The sequence below is a fragment of the Pinus tabuliformis genome, chromosome Q, assembly GCF_031772625.1.
Source record: "Pinus tabuliformis cultivar Carrire ecotype Pingquan chromosome Q, CPIR1, whole genome shotgun sequence".
NCBI lineage: Eukaryota > Viridiplantae > Streptophyta > Pinopsida > Pinales > Pinaceae > Pinus > Pinus tabuliformis.
The window spans coordinates 716,101,546-716,117,620 of NC_142296.1; positions in this window are offsets into that span (position 1 = coordinate 716,101,546).

Genomic DNA, 16,075 nt, shown 5'->3' on the forward strand with positions numbered 1-16,075 from the left:
GTGATTTTAAATACTTACCTTGTGGTCCCTTGAAGAGCTTATGCTCTACTTCATTGTAACTTAAAGTTTTATCGATAACGAACTCTGTCACAAATCCTTCGAGTGTCCGATCAATCCAGTGATAAATGACCCACGCAATGTTGTTTCTAGGTACCTCACCAGTTATGGAGTCCACACAATAGGGTTGTCAAGTCTCCATATACCTTGAGTGTCCACCAATCTAGATAGCCACTCGTGCAATTTGAAATGCAAGAAACATAAAAAATTATCGGTTTCATCTGAGTATAGGTATCTACTCAACCATTGTCCCTTTGATAGCCTTGGGTTTCTGTTCTCGTGAGCCACAAATGTTGTTCCTTCCGTTCAAACCACTTCTCAATTTCCTTCTCAGTAGGGAACCACTTATTCAACATTGTACATTCCTCATATTGATCTTGGTCCCAACAATAGAACCATTTGTTCGATTAAGGGGGACTAACCTAGGTTCATAGTTATTCATGCCAACCAACAAACTCTATTTGTTGGCCATTTTGACAACAACCTGCCTAGTGCAGGCTGTAGTCTCACCCGAAGCAGTAGTAGGGGATGGTAGAACCATGTTTTTGCATCTAGAGGCCTATGTGATAGTCTTCCTAAGGTTCTTATATCTTAGATCTTCCTTCACGTAGATCAATCCCTTCTGACTGTCAACTACTACAATTCTATCGAATGGCCTTCAGTTCTTCATGAGGATACCTAATTGTACTTGACACACACAAAAGTTATAGATTCACTACTTTTGTGCAATAAACTACATATTCAAAAGACCTTATCACCCATATCTTCAATCGTACAGATCCACCCTTTCCGAACAGTTAACTGCAATATATCTATCTAATGAATTCTTGATCTCAGAAAAGGTGGTTAATTACAATTATTAAGCGTAAACATTATAGATCTATCCATTATGCGCAGAAAGAAAGCATTAATTCACATAAAACAAATCATAGAGTGAAGAGACATAAACTTAACATAAATAAATAAGCAAGGCACATGTGCATAGATTCAATTCAAAATAGTCTTTATTATGAATAAGTTTTCAATTACATACTTCTCCTCCCTACACACTCAGCGGCATGGGCTCACACAATCAGCTTCAAATTTACCAAGGTCTCTGCGCGCTCAGCTGTAGGAGCCTTCCCCTTTTGCCTAAGTACAGGAAACAAAGATTTCCTGCCTTAGAACCTTACGCTTACAATAATTCTCTATCAAATGTTATTTTCTTATACTCACTATGAATCACTATATATCACCTTTTCATTACAATATCATGGCTTGCAGACCATTGGTGGGTCTCAAAACCCTCCTATCACCTACCCCTACAAGGGACTAATGCCCCTTTGACCCTTAGCTTTGCGCTCTGCTTCCATATTTCGCAGAGAAATTACATTATTTCAAAAAAACTATTACAAAACTTGACTTTACTGACAAAATTTAACCCCAAGGATCCCATCCCAATACAAAATCCAACAATCCTCCTTTTATATTGGGATAATTGTTCCACCATATGAGGAGCACTAGTAAACCTTCTAAACTCGCGCCTCATTTCAGTGGCCCTGCCTGGTTCTGCTCTTATCCACAAGGCTACCTTCTCCTCATTTGCTTCATATGACTTCATGGCAAGATGCCACTCCACCTGATTTCTCATGAAGGATATGAATATGGGCAACTGTAAGTGCCCCATATAGAAGAATATGTTTACAATCATGTGCATACTAACATATTCACAAATCATTTTATGTAGAAAAAGATCACACAACAAGCTCTTCTTGTCAAAATCACATGCGTGAAAAACATCTACGAATGTTCATGTAGAATGACCTTGATAGGGTCTATTCTCAAGAAAATTTTTAACTAAAAAAGATAAAATATCTCCCATAGAAATATTGGAAAATATGGGGAAGACCTTCTACACCCTAAACGGTTCACTGCAAGTCTATATAGTTTACCTTTGTCATTTGTTAATTCCTCAACCTTTTGTTGTAATTGTTGCATCTGTTCTTCTTTCTCCTTCTGAGTTTTCTTTCTTTCCCACTTTGTCCGTTCTTCCATCATCCTCATATTGGATCACTGTTGTTTGAGAGTATATATGAATTTTTGATTTTCCTCTAGAGAAATCACTTCATTTTGCAAAGAGAGTGCCAGCTCCTTCCATTTTTGTAACTTTGATATCAACAAAAGTTTCTCTGAACACCACTTTGCCTCAAGATCTCGTATTATCTTGCATGCGGCATCGATAAGGGGTGTAACAACATCTCGTGATTCAATTTGTTCTAATTCATCCATGGGTTCTTGTGTAACAACAACTTCATCAACATGTTCTTATGGATAAACTCTTACCTCTTCTTCCTAAGGAACCTCTGCCTCAACTACTAGTTCTTGTGTAATAACAACATCATCAACGGGTTCTTGTGTTTCGGTTTCATGTCAAATTCCATTGGATGCTTCATTTTAGCTACTGGTTCTTGTGTAATAGTAACATTGTCAACAGGTCCTTATGGAACAACCTCCCAGAGTTCTGTTTGGTTTTCTTCCAACATGGTACTTGGAGCACACAATTTATACGCTGAAGTTGCTAAATTCTTAACACATGTTGTACATAAAAAATATGGTGTAGTTTCTGTTCTAATCTTGTCGACAACCTCTACCAGAGTATCAAGACTTGGGATCCTTGTTTCCAGTTTATTACCCTCTATTTGTTGCCTTAATTCTTTTTTTTGTTTCTAACTCTTTAAGTTTACATAGTAGGGTTTGGGTCTCATTCTTTCCTAGCAAAGGAACCTCTTCTTGCTTGGCTTGTTCCTCTTTCTCTTGCTTCCTTGCATCCTCATGTAGTCTTGACTCCTTTTTAGATGGAGGTGGGATTTTTGGTTGGGTGCTAACTTTGACCCTCCTTTTCGGTGTTCTACCACCTATTGGATTTTCTAGTGACCTTTTCTTGATTTTTCTTCTATAGGGTTTCCCTTTCTCCTTAGCTATCCTAGCTTCTTTCTCAGCATCAGCGGGGGTTTTGACTTGTTTTTCGTGTGAAGTCATTGTATTTTTTCTCATGAAATATTCCCAACTTTGGCCGTGGTGCTCTAGGGCCTCCATTATGACTAATTTTATAAGGTCATGATTGTTGACCCAAATTTCCAGATGTGAAGCAACCTTCACAAAAGTATACATATGCTTCAAATTATCTAATAGGAAGTAAGTAAGGTTAAGCAATTGTCTCTGTTAGAGATGATTTCACAATGGGAAGTGATTGTTAAACATTATTGTCACCCATCCTTCACATGTAATATACTTAATGATGAATAAAGAAACATCTCTGAATGGCTGAGGAAGCGACAATCGGTCAATTACCCTTCCCTTCTTAACCAATTATTCCTCCCCTTGAAGAAATTCAACTTTCAGGGAAGGGTCATTGATTTTATGGTTAAACCATCTCTTTCCTTTAGGTTTCAATGTTGATACTATGGAAATTACTTCCTAGGTGACTTCCAATTTCAACCCTCTTACCTCTATCTGATTCTTGCTCAAATTCTTATCAAATTCCAGGGCAATAATTTCTTCCGACCTTTGAGTCGTTCAAAAAATTTAAACCACCCTACTTCTTAAAAAATATGGCATGCCTCTGGGAAATTCTCCAATGCCTCTGTAGAATTAGGTTCATGCCTTAGCGCTTCTCCCCCCATATCTACTTCATACAATACCCTTAGTCCTATGTCTACTTTCTCTCTGAGAATTCTGTGAAATGAAGATGTAGTGCTCTGTTTGGGATAGATATTGAGGTAGTAAAGGCAAGGATGTCAGATCAGGGGGTCATACTATATGCCTTGCCATCTATTGGTATGGGGTCCCCTGGGTCAATTTTGGGGTAAAAACCTAAGTTTTGTTGTAAAAATATGTAAAGTCTCCTCTAATTGTGGACATGGAGCATGTAGTTAGTTAAGAGTCAAAATTGGTTTTCACCCTCGTTTATGCAAACTTGAATCAGTGTTTGAGATCTACCCATGGTCTATGGACCATGGGATTGTATAAATAGGTGTGTCTTGGAGAGTCTAAGGCAGAGCTATATCGTTGTCTATGATTACGACGAAGGGATTCTAGAGAGTTAGTGTAGAGAAGAAAGTATTAGAGGGGGAAAAGGCTCTATACTTGAGTGTGCAGAGGTCTAGAGTAGTGTCCATAGCTGAGTGCGTGGACCCCTGTAGATGACTGTGCAAGGAAGTTTTGAGTATGTATAACTATATTGTAGATTAATAAAGAAGACTGTTGCAGAAATTCCTATGTTTTATTGCCTTTCTTTTGTTAATTAAGATTGTGATATATGGTATCATGAATGATGCTTTTATGAAATAATGATGTATTGATACATGAATTTACTGGATCTATCTTATTAACTAAACACAATTAATGTTAAGTAACTACAAAAAGATCATAATACATTATGTTATGTTTATCGCACACTTAGGTAAATATTACTATATTCATATCTAAGGATCATTTATGGTGTGCGTAAGTAGATAATTCACCTATTCAGGGTCTACAAAAGACGGTCATAGACCTTCGCGAAGGTGTAGAAGCCACTCAAAGGGAGTTACAGTACCTAGCCATAAGGGCTTATATATCTATGTAGAGGCATATCTAGGGCATAAAAGGACATCACATTGATCTTTGGATGCGGAAACTTGGTTCCAACATCCCCCCATACTGCTTCAGGTGAGACTTCAATCCACACTACACGGGTTGATGCCAAAAGGGCTAGTAGTTTAGGGTTTTCTTTGGTACAATTAATGCTAAACCTAGGTTAGGACCCACTAAGACAAAAAATAGTTCTGTTATCGAGAATGGGATCTTCTTAAGGAGATATGTGATGTCACATCATTGGAATCTGACCAACAAGGAAATTGAGAAGAGGTTGGATAGGAAGATCCATGAATTTGCGGTGCAGGAAAACAAGAATCCATGCCTCTCAAAGAATAATGGTTGGACAAATAATTATACATAGAGATACACGAGATATTCTTTTGTGCCTTCACAATAAAGCTATACTAGTGGATAACTAAATGGGTAGATGACCAAGGAAGGTGGAAGCTTGATGATCGAATAGTGTGGACTCCATAATTAGTTAAGAAGTTGGAAGCTTCTGAAGATAAGATCATGCGCATTGTTGATCACTGACTTGATCAAATCTTAGGAGGATTCATGATAGAGCCCACGGTCGATACCTCAGTCATCTACAATGAAGCAGACAGAAACTTCTTCAATGGACTGCAAGGTAAGTATCTAAGATCTTTGAATACCTGAATTAAGATGTTGTTGTGTGAAAAATGGGTTATGCCATTGCCTTTATGTTTGAAGCCACGCAAAGTGGGAAGCCCTTCAGAGATAGGGAAAGAATAGGTCCTGAATATACCCTATTAATTAGACATCCTTCGAGTGATTACGAGGGAGAAGTATAGGCTTCACTGTAGAGTGTTGTCTAGTTGATAAGGCATGGTTTTCCACTGATACCATCGACTCCACCCCCACATTCACCCTCACCCACACACTACCACCACCACCACCATCGTTCAACATGTTGAACTCGATACAACTTCCAATTTTCAAGGGTATAGGGAGTGAAGATACAGATCAATTTTGTTTTTCGTGAATGCCCTGTGGACCACACAGTTGATCATTGATGACAAAGTAAAGAAAGCACATTTAATTACTACTCTACAAGACTCCACACTGACATGGTATATTAAGTACTGCACTGAGCATCCTGTAGCAACACTAGAAGAGACTAAGGATGCTTTAAATAAAGAGTTTAGTAAACCCAAGTATGACTCGTAGTCAATAGAAGGATTCAAGGAAATTACGATGAGGGCTAGTGCGATGCCCTAGGAGTTGGATCAAAGATTCAAGCATGTAATACGCGAAGCTAATTTGCAGCTCACAGACGGTCAACACTGCAAGTGGTTTATAACCTCACTTTTGCCTCACCCAATGGTTGCTTTATCACATCAAAAGATAGCAACCTAGGTGAAAGCCCTATAAATTGTGATTAGATTGCATGAAATGCCTATTTCAGATGCGTATTTGGGAGTTCATAAAATTAACTCACAGTTGCAGAACCTCTACTTAGAATTGCAGAACTTGAAGAAAGAAAAGGAAGCTAGACTAGAGGTGAACGAAGAACTCTGGTGCCTCAAGTGTAAGAATCAGGGGCATGATAAATATCACTACCCTATATTCGCAAATTATATCATGGGATGGGGGTCAGGCTAATTCCTTTGAGAGAGGAAGTTCTAGCAGGACCAAGTATGGGGCTAACATTGTGGTGCATTATTTGTCAGGTGGATAGAAAACATGTAACAGATACTTTTCATTTGCTACAAAATTTTGTGCAGGCACAACAACAATTATGCTATGATTTCTACAAATCGGTGGGCCATGATGAGCACCACCATCGTAGCTACGAATTGATGATGAAAAGGAGACCTACGTATTGAGTATAGGTAGAAATCAACCTCTGGATCATGGTGATGGGGGAGCACATGGAGGATATCAAGGGTGCAGATGACGTTGGGGAGGAGGAGGACATTGAAGAGGTTGTGTGTAGGTTATTTGTTATAATTGAGGAATGCTAGGACACTACGTGTGGAAGTGTCAGAATGAGACGCGACCGTCATGTCAATACTGTACTCACTTTGACCAAACAATAGAAGAATGTCCTATGTTGATAGCCAAGATGCAAGAGAAGAAGGCGCAACCTGAACACCCTACCCAGAACTTATAGATGATGAGGGTTGAGCCCCACAAAGAGGATCCAAATGTGAATATTGTACTGAGAAGTGGGATCTTGACTAGTGATGATAAAGGAAAACAACCTGAAGAGGATGGACGAGTCTGTAGGGCCCTGAAGAAGAGGTTGGTTTCTATTTGGAGAGCTCGAAGGAAATGTTTATGGAAGTGAAGAAAAGCTTCACTGAGGCCTCTACCTCGGGGATTCAGTACAAACTGGTAGAAATTGATGCACCTATAGAGGTTGACCTCTCTGTGCTTACCACCTTCTTGAAGACTTGTATGAAACTACTATGTGATAGAAAGGCTATGAGAGGGCTACTAGAGTTGATAAAAAAATGTGCTAGTAGGGAAAATGCTCTTGAGGTACACCACGTTGTCTGAAATATTGGTAAAGATAAGGCAAGAAGAACGCATGAGATGAGGCTCATTGTACAGATAAGGTACTTTGAGATGGACCAGGTTATTTTGGATTTGGGGTCTGATGCAAGCGTTTTGCCTATGTAGACATGGGAGAGTATGGGGAGACCTACGTTGTAGTGGTATGTGATTCAACTGAGGATGGCAAAACAACAGAATATTATCCCTATGGGATGACTACATGGAGTCACCATAGATATAGAAGGTGCGAGCACACTGGATAATTTTAAAGTGATAGAAATTGTTGATGACAACAATACATACCCCATTCTCCTTATAAATGATTGTGCCATTGATATGAATGGATTCATCAACTTAAGGAAGTAAACGATGTTGTTTGAGAGGAAATCGCTCGGTGTTGTAGTACCGTTGGACCTTGCAGAAGGACAACGCTATATTGAACCAATCCATGACTATGAAGAAAGTGATGATGACATGGATAAGATCTACAAGATAACGATGCGAGACCAATATTGGATTAATCTGACAGCTAATGGATGAATTTGATGGGACGACGAAAGTTCATGTACCTCATATTTGGATGAAGAGTTGGAACACTAGTAGAATAGGCTACATAAAGTGTCTATGCTACACTACATTATGATGACTAAATCACTACATTGTGTGTCATCAGAGGTAAGACATTTACCTTATTACAATGTTTTAAGTGATGTAGATAAGTTTTTGGATGCTTTTGAAAGAGAAGTCCCAGAGGATTATTGCTTCAAAGTGCTAGATTTAGCATTAAGCGCTACTCCTGCACAGTGGTGGGGTATGGATAAGGAAAAATTTGATGAATGGCCTGATTACAGGAGGATGATGAGGTTGCAATTTGGTCACTCTAAAGTGTGATTAACTGAAAAATATGATGGGAGAAATGATCTGCATGATCATTTGGAAATGTGGACTAAAGTCTATGGAACAGAGCCATAGCCAGAGAGTGTGCACTTATTCTATCACACTCTGGATATAATCCCTATGAAATGGTACCTAAAAACGGAGCTCCACCACAACACCACAGAGTGGGATATCTTAAGACAATGATTCTTAATGACCTTCAATTTTGAGTATGTGTTCGAAAGCATTGATGAAGTTCTGCAGGAGGTTAAGGAAACTATCTTTAGAATTTCATAGGACCGTTTAGAATTGGTTCAATCAGATTGGAGCACTCAGCTGTGCCATGGGATAGAATGTTATAATATGACTACTGAGGGGGAGGATGAAGATCCCAGAAACATTAATATTGGAGAGGTGGAAGGCCACTGCGAGGTTGAAGGTCTGTAGATAGAAAATTCGGAAATCACTGTGCCGTTGAAGGCTAGGCACGTGAATATTGGTATTGAAGCAGAGCCAAAACTTGTGAATATTGGGGATTACTGGGATGATGCCATGGTAGATAAAGTTGTTGAGTTGCTTTGTGAATATCAGGATTTGTTTGCTACAAAATTTTCGGACCTGAAGGGAAGCATAGGCAATTTGGGTGTCATGAAATAACTTTGAAGCCAGACACGAAGCATATTAAGTAGAGGCCATATCACCTTAATCCCAAATATAAGTAAAAGGTCCACTTGGATTTGTACAAGATACTTTAGGTAGGCATTGTTGAACTTGTGGAGGAATTCGATTGGGTGAACCCAATGGTGGTCCAAGAAAATAAATAGAAGGGAGAAATATGAATTTGCGTAGATCTAAGAAAGCTTAATGATGCCTGCGTCCATGATCCTTTTCCCACACCGTTTACAGATGAGGTATTGGACAATGTGGGGGGTAGGAAGCCTATTCATTCACTGATGGGTTCTCTGGATACCATCAAATTAAGATTGCGCAAGAAGATAGGAGAAAAACAACCTTTGCAACAGAATGGGGTTGTTTCGAGTACACGGTGATGCCATTCAGACTCAAGAATGTGTCGGTGATATTCTCTCGCTAGTAATCGCGACATTCAAGGAGTTCAATCACGAATTCTTGGAGGTATACTTTGATGAATGGAAAGTGTTTGGGTTAGGTAAATTCCATGTACCTAGTCTATGCCTAATGTTGGATACATGTTGAAGGTATTAGATGATGATGAACCTGAAGAAGTGCTTATTCTATGTCCCCTTTGGGATTTTTTTGGGCCATGTGGTGTGTAAGCAAGGACTAATGGTGGATCCTACCAAGATCATGGTCATAGTGAATTTATAGGCCTCGGGGAGTGTTAAATAGTTTTAGACAACGTTGGGCCATACTGGATATTATCGAAAGTTCATCAAGGCTTATGCTCATATTACTACACCCTTGGAGAAGTTAATGAAGAAGGACACTACATTCTATTGGGATGAGGAATGTCAGCGCATTCTGGACGTATTGAAAGAAAATATGGTCACCGCGCGAATCTTGGTCTTCCAAAATTGGAAGAAATAATTCCATGTGCAAGTTGATGCCTCATGTGTTGCACTACGAACAGTGCTGACATAGGCCGGTGAAGGATAGATGGATCATACTATAGCATTTGCAAGGATGAAATTGTCAAAGGCTGAGAAGAATTACTCAATGATGGAGCACGAAGGATTGGCTATGGTGTACATGCTTCAAAATTTCAGGCATTATCTGTTGGGTGGACATTTCAAGATATACACAAACCATTTTGCCTTGAAATACCTGGTCAATAAGCCTGTGTTGGGGGGGAGGGAATATGCAGATGACTATTGCTATTTCAAGAATATGACTTTGAGGTAACTGTGAAGCAAGAAAGGTTGAATTTAGGACCTGACCATTTTTCACAGATTGAAACAGGGGAGGAGCCTACTAATCTGAAGGAAGGGTTTCCCAATGAGAAACTCTTCGTGATGTGCATATTGGATAATCATTTTGTAGGACATTTATATAATATGGGTTCAGATGAGATACTTCAATAGTATGTGCCCAATTTTGAATGAAATAGCATCCTCACTAAAGCTCATGGATGAACTGTGAGAGGAAATTATGTAGGAAAGGAAATGTCACAGAATATTTTACGTGCTGGGTTGTGGTGGCCTACGTTGCATAAAGATTCTAAAACATATTGTAGGGCATGTGATCCATATCAGATAATGGGAAAACCATCACAGAGGGATGATCTGCCACTAAACCCTCAGGTGTCATTGCAACCATTTGTGAAATGGGAAATTGACTTTGTAGGACCAATTCAGCCCCTAGGCAAGAAGACAAGGGCATGCTGTATCATCACCATGACATAATTCCTACCCACATAGGCATAGGCACAGTCGATGAAGGATTATACAGGGGACACAACAACAAAATTCATGTTTGAATATGTTTTAACCAAATTTAGTTTCCCAAAAGTATTGGTGAGTGATTGCAGTACACACTTCCTCAATGCAATGATTAGCGCACTGAACGAAGAGTTCCAAGTTTATCATCAGAAGAGTACACCATATCATCCCCAAGTTAATGTAACAGTTGAGGCCATTAATAAGATCTTTAAGAATGCACTGAAAAAGGTTTACAACGTGCAGCAGAATGATTGTGATGTGCGTGTACCAATAGTACTATGGGCATATAGGGCTACTTGCCAAAATCTAATAGGTTAGACACCTTTCCGGTTGGTCTATGGCATAGAAGTTGTGATACCTATGGAATACATCATGCCTAGTCTCCACATAGCATCTCTCATAGGAATGGTAGACCGTGGAGCCTTTGAAGAGTGGTTCACGTAGCTAATGGAGGTCAAAGAAGACATATTCATGGTTGAATTCCATTAGCAAGTTCAGAAGGAACATGAAAAAGATTTCCACAATCGGCACATCAAGCTGCACACATTCAAGGTAAATGATTTGGTCTTATTGTATGATAATAAGTTTGTTAAGTTTCCAGAAAAGTTTCAGATGCACTAGATGGGGCCCTATGTCATCAAAGAGACCACAAATGGGGGTGTGGTTTAGATCACAAAGTTGAACGGAGAACCTTTGTTGGCTTTTGGGGGCCTAACCCAGGTTCAGAGGTAATTTGGCCAAGAAAATCTTGGTACTACTGGCCCTTTCGGTAACAGTTCGAGGAGTGCAGATTGAGGTCTCACCCGAAGTAGTATAGGAGGGTACTAGAACTAGGTTTATGCACCCTAGAGATATCTGATGATTTTTAGTGGTCTGCGGTTTTACCGTGTGCGCACGTCACTATGCGCACCTATCAGTACCTCGTAGCCTGCAATGTTGCCTTCGCACAACCCTACTGAGGGCCTGATCCGTGTTATTACCCAATTCCTTACTATTAACTCGATATTAGTCAATAACATAGCTTATCTATATGTGTCTGGTTATATTTAAAATTGTTTAGCATTTATGTAAGTGCGTGTGATATAGAAAACAATATAATTAAATAGGAAATAGCACAAGAACAGATACACAAGATTTGGAGTCAAAATTCTCTTTATTATTCTTCTTCCTTGGTTACAAACTCGCCTCCACCCTATGCATTCAGCTGCAAGGGTCCGCGCACTCAGCTACGGACTCTACTAGGCCTCTGTGCACTTAGCTATGACCCAAAGCACTTAAAACGTTACTCTATGCTTGCTATCTTATACACTCCATTCATTGGCTACTTACTTCTTCGATCCTTTACAAATTAGAGCCTCGCTCTATTTATACAATCTAATGGTTCACGAACCATGGGTAGGTGAAAACTACATTCAAAACTTAGGCCGGAAAACCCTATGACTCTATCATACAATTTGTGTTGTGCGCCTGCAATTTTCGGAGTCTTTACAACAATAGTACTCAAAAAATGGGATTTGAGCCCCAAAACATGTTCTAGGGGGATTCCATGCCCAACAAGTACCCAACATAAACATCATGACTCATCCTTGAGTCACTCTGTGGGCGCAATTATATTGGTGCGGAGTCCCTCCAACTGGTTCAGCCTACAAGTCATCTTCCTCTTCATCTGTTTCATGGTGACTGCCTTTCCTTTTCCTTCGATTAATAACTTATTATTCCGCATATTCCTTGGGGACATTCATACTGGTCCCATGGCCTACTTATCATTCTTCAGTCTCGGCATCTGGGGTGATTTAGGGATTTCTGTCATGACCCTAGTGAATTTGGGAACATCATGGACCATGGGAGTTTGTGCAGCCTCGCCGGTGGTTCCTTCTTCAATACCCAACCCATACTTAGTGGTCATCATCATTTCTTCATTGTATTCAGTCTTTTGCAAACTTAAGGGCTTTATTATCGCTCTGCTCTCAACACTCTACTCTCTGTTCAACCACTCAAATCTCAATTGACCAAGTTTTCTCGGCTAGCTTGACCTTGGAGTTTTATAGTGCCTTTTGAATTCAAATTTGACCATTCTCCCCAATTTCGGGCCATCACTTCTTTCTTGACGATAGATTTTTTGAAATCTTTCCCATAACTCTTGTCTTAAATTCCCATCACCCACTCCATTTGGCATCAAATTGGAAATCTCGTCATGAACAGTGACACCAACGGTCACTTCCCAACCCACCCACGTGGCAGTGGATCCCTCCATGCGCAACTGCAAACCTTGTGATAGGCTGTTCCTGTGTGCACCTATCAAAGCCCATAGTTCCCAGGCAGAATAATTTATAGTTCCACACTCCCTTTTAGCTGCTTGGAGTGCTATGATTGTTCTTCCTATGGCTAGCCAGGTGGTCACACCACCTATGCAAGGCTCCATCTCACCCTCCAATATAATCCATGGAAAATCCTCATTTGTCCTCGTGGCGGTTGGTGTCACGCGCTCTACTGTTGGTAGTGCACTCTCCTGGTTACTACGTTTGGTGATATGAAGTCCTAGCCATGATCATAGCAGACTAATCAATCCTCAGCGATAGTCTTCTAATTCATTAGTATGATCATCTACACCTTGCCTTGCCATCCTTGATTTATCGACGAGACATGCTCCCTTGATCTTGTTTTCCAGCCTTTTGACCTCTGCGTCCATCAAAATGCTTTTCTTTCTTAGTCGTACCAGGTCCTTTTCAATTTTGTGAAGTCGAGGGTTCCATTGCCAATTTGCTTCCTGAAGTCTTATGTGTTCTACTTCACCTAGCTATGTGATTTCTTTGTCCTGGGCTTCCTGCACTATCGTACATGTGGGTGCTATTACGTTCGGATTCATCTTTGCATGCTCTTTAGAGATTACGGTCCCTACTTCATTCCGCAACCTTGGAATTGTTTTTGCAGTCAAGGTTTTACACATGGTACTATAGAGCCATGGAACCGCTGGTATACGCAGGTTCCAATCAGTGCGTCTCACTTGGTGAACCCTATTCAACACTTCGCACACCTTGTTGAATGCTTCTCCGTGGATAATCATTGGCATTCTTCGCCTTTCCTGCCGTTGCGTTGTGTTTCGATTCTCTATCTTGGGAGTGGTGTGCGCTTGGGTGGGCTGCATGTCATATTTCTGTATCCATCAAGAAAGTTTTGCGTGCAAGTTGTTTTCCCCCTCGTAACTGGCTCTCATCTATAGCTAGGGTTTTTCAAATCATAGGCATGTCATCCTTCTGCATTCCCTTTACCCTTGAAACTTTGTCGGTGTGTACCCCACCATCTTGTGGCATAGCACACAGTGCCCATTTAAGAGCATCAAAACGTTGTTGTTTCGGTACTTCACTCTTGAATTTGTTTAGGAATTCATCCACCACTGTCAACACGTCATACCTAGGAAGATCCCTTATCTCCATGTTTACGCAGCGTAGTGATATTATCATCATGTTGCAATTAACCGTTGTTACTTCATGCAGCCGATTCTTCCATTGTTCTATTTCTTCGTCTAAACCCAAAGTGCAGGATTTTTCATGCTCCCATGAAATCCTACCATCTGTAGTTAGATTCACCCAATCCTGTTCTTGCACGGTTATCTTGTAGATGCAATTGAGATCATCATCACTATAATCGTGACGCACCGGTTCAGTGTATCGCTCTCCTTCGGCCAGGTCTAGTGGTACTACTCCGCATAGTGACGTTTTCTCAAAAATAATTTTGCGCTTCCTCAGATTTATGTCTCTGTTCATATCAGTGGCCCAGTCTATGCCTAGTAGCGCAGGATAGGGATTTCTATCATCGACAATCTCTATCACTACGAAATCCACTAGCACGCTTGCACCTTCAATATCCACCATTACCCCTTGCAATCTCCCCATGGGTAGAATCTTCTATTGATTCGCCATTAGCAATTGAATAGGAGACCATTGTAGTCTGGGCCTGCCCATGCATTCCCATGTTTTTTTCGCCAATACATTCACATTCGATCTGGGATCCATAATTACCTAATCCATTTCATATTCTCTGATTTGCGTAGTTAATCGCATTTACCTTCCTGTGTGCAACACATGATTTCCAAGTTTTCAGACCACACACAGTTCTCATGTCCCTGCGCACCTAGTGATAAGTTCCTATAGTCCTCTTACAGCCTTGCTATTGCACAACAATTTCATGCATTCTCCAGAAAGGTAGTGAGCATTGAAGGATCCATCCCTAGTTCTAGTTAATCCTTACTACCTAAAGTGGAGCCCTCCCTGAAGCTCTTCCCATGAATGTCTCCTTTGCATGATCCAAATAAAATTCAGGTTCATTTGTAGGAGTCTTGCGAACCTACACACTTTCTTCTTATTTCTTAACGTTATCATCGCCACTGGTGATACCACTTCTGAGCACTATGTTTAAATTTGGATTTTCTTCGTGCAACTCAGACCTCATCATTGCAAATTCTGAGTCGGGGAGGCTGAGGTACCCCTTTTCGCGCAACCTCGCTATCAAGGTAGGGAAGCCTTCTACCTCATGATCAAACTAAGTACAGTACAAACATGATGTTCTTGTTAGATTCGTACAATCACGAGCATAATGTCTTGACCCACTGCAATTGTAACAAATTAGTTGTCCGCAACCCCTTCGTAGTCCCATTCCACCTCGACCTCGTTTGCACCCCTGAAATCTAGTGCACATCATTCCTACATTTGGGTCGAGGGCTCACATTTCATTTTATACCCTATAGGCAAGATTCTAATCCATCATTAGTTCGTAGCTTCTGCACATCCACTCATCATGGCCTACCAACTTACAGAAATTACAAAACAATTGTTGGGACGTCTACATATACTTCTACAATAGATGACAATTATCCGTAGTGTGTTTTCCTCATATCTAATAAATTTCAAACCATAGTGTAGGCGTCATGTTCGATTCTTCTTGTGCCTCAAGTCTTAATGGCATTAGACCTCCTCCTCCCAAGTAATTTGTGAAAATTGGACAGTGGTCATTGTCATGCCCTTGGCCTTTGCATTTTATGCACCATACCTTCTCATGTGCCTTTGGCCGAGGTGTCCTGTCCTATTTCAAACTCTGCATTTCCATACACAAGTTTTACAATTGTGCGTGGATTTGTTGGACTCCCAGACCAGTATTTTGTATAGGGGTCTCATGCAACCTTATTGCCATCGCCAAAGCTTTGGCCTGGGTGGAAAGCTTTTGTTGTGATAGCATCATCCTTAAATGTGGTGTGATTCTACAAACCATGTGCGGTGGTGCCCATCCGTCAAAGTCATGTTGGCTTCGTGAATCATACTCTTTAGTCTTTGGTCCAGATCCTAGGGGGCCTCGCTCGGGAGCATTGCGACCTCCTAAAACCTAATAATTGATTGGGTCTCTGACTTTGGCCTTGTTATGGGAAAATTTAGTGTTTCTTCAAATGACTAATCCCTAGACCTAGTAGCTAGTCTAAAACAATAGCCAAAGTAATTTCATTGTTTTTCCTATAGCTAGCAGATAAAAGAGAGAGGAAAAAAAGAACCAACCTATATCTCTCGCTCGATCCCTCTTCCCTTTGACCACTTTCG